The sequence below is a fragment of the Stigmatopora nigra genome, unplaced genomic scaffold (genome assembly GCF_051989575.1).
Source record: "Stigmatopora nigra isolate UIUO_SnigA unplaced genomic scaffold, RoL_Snig_1.1 HiC_scaffold_279, whole genome shotgun sequence".
Taxonomy (NCBI): domain Eukaryota; kingdom Metazoa; phylum Chordata; class Actinopteri; order Syngnathiformes; family Syngnathidae; genus Stigmatopora; species Stigmatopora nigra.
This window is the reverse complement of record NW_027551731.1, coordinates 10,374-12,500: the sequence shown is the minus strand read 5'-3', so window position 1 is coordinate 12,500 and position 2,127 is coordinate 10,374.

Below are 2,127 nucleotides of genomic sequence, written 5' to 3'. Positions count from 1 at the left end.
GGTTGCAGTTAGGGGAACCGGTTGAGGTTGGGGGACCGGTTGTGGTTGTTGTTAGGGGATGCCTGGAGCCCCTATCCCCGCCGCTGCGGTTCTCATTTTCCTCCATGCTGGTTCTCTTGAGCTCCAGGCTGGTTCTTATTTTCCTCCATGCTGGAGGATGATGACCTCCAGGCTGGTTCTTATTTTCCTCCATGCTGGTTCTTTCTCGACCTCCAGGCTGGTTCTTATTTTCCTCCAGGCTGGTTCTTATTTTCCTCCAGGCTGGTTCTTATTTTCCTCCATGCTGGTTCTTTCTCGACCTCCAGGCTGGTTCTTATTTTCCTCCATGCTGGTTCTTTCTCGACCTCCAGGCTGGTTCTTATTTTCCTCCATGCTGGATCTTTTTTTCACCCTGGTTTTCTTTTTCCCCACCTCCATGGAATAAAGCGTTTTTCATCCAAGTGTGGAGCTCATTACCTCCAGAGTGTGACCGCTGCGTGGTGGTCCCCTCTCTGGAGGTTATGAGCTCCACACTTGGATGAAAAACGCTTTTTTATTTCGACATTTTTCCATTTTACTTTTTTATACCATATCTTCCATGCTGGTTCTTATTTTCCCTGGTTCTTTTTTCTTCTTCCATGGAATAAAGCGTTTTTCATCCAAGTGTGGAGCTCATTACCTCCAGAGTGGGGCCACTGTATGGTGGTCTGCTCTCTGGAGTGATGAGCTTCCTATTAATTTTTTTTTTTTTTATTTCTTCTTTTTTTTTTTTTTTTTTTTTTTTTTCTATTTTTTTATATATTTTTTTCTTTTTTATTTCGAATTTTTTCCATTTCATTTATATATCTGTTTATTTAATTCCCTCATTGCTGGTACTAATTTCTTCCATGCTGGTTTCTTTTTTCCCCTGGTTCTTTTTTTTTCCCTGGTACTAATATCTTCCATGATAAATAGCGTTTTTCATCCAAGTATTGAGTTCATTCCTCCAGAGATGGGTCACTTTATTGTGCTTGCCCGTTCTGGATGTAATGTGCTCCACACTTGGATGAAAAACGCTTTTTTATTTCGATTTTTTTCCATTTTACTTGTTTATTTTATCAATTTTATTCAAGTGTAGTGTCATCTCCACATGCCCCCCGGGGAAAAAGCACTCTCAGGGGCGAAATACATTAAAAAAACAGCCATACAACAGTATTTTTATCAAAACAACAGGAGCTGGAGCTCTCCAGCTGCCTGTGGAGCTCTCCGTGGTGCTGGTGCGCTCTCCAATGTGCTGGGGCGCTCTCCAATATGCTGCGGCGCTCTCCAGTGTGCAGGGGGGTCTCTCCAGAGAATAAAGAAAGCGGAGGGCTTGATCTATTTGGATATGGTTATTTTAAATGATTGTATGCTTGAGTTTTTGACTGTCTCTCAAATAGATTGCAGTACTTAAATGTGTCCGCAAGACGGCGAAAATGAGCACATTTCAGGTTGTAACACATAGGGAAAATGTGCTTATTTTTGTTATTCTTTTTATTCTCCAGCTTCCCTCCCCGTGGAAAATGCACTCCATAACATAAACCCCTAACCCCTAACAATAACACTAACCCCTCACATAAACCCTAACCCCTCGCATAAACCCTAAAAATAACCCTAACCCCTCGCATAAACCCTAACAATAACACTAACCCCTCACATAAACCCTAACCCCTCGCATAAACCCTAAAAATAACACTAACCCCTCGCATAAACCCTAAAAACAACACTAACCCCTCGCATAAACCCTAACAATAACACTAACCCCTCGCATAAACCCTAACAATAACACTAACCCCTCACATAAACCCTAACCCCTCACATAAACCCTAACAATAACACTAACCCCTCGCATAAACCCTAACAATAACACTAACCCCTCACATAAACCCTAACCCCTCACATAAACCCTAACAATAACACTAACCCCTCGCATAAACCCTAACAATAACACTAACCCCTCACATAAACCCTAACCCCTCACATAAACCCTAACAATAACACTAACCCCTCGCATAAACCCTAACAATAACACTAACCCCTCACATAAACCCTAACCCCTCACATAAACCCTAACAATAACACTAACCCCTCGCATAAACCCTAACAATAACACTAACCCCTCACATAAAC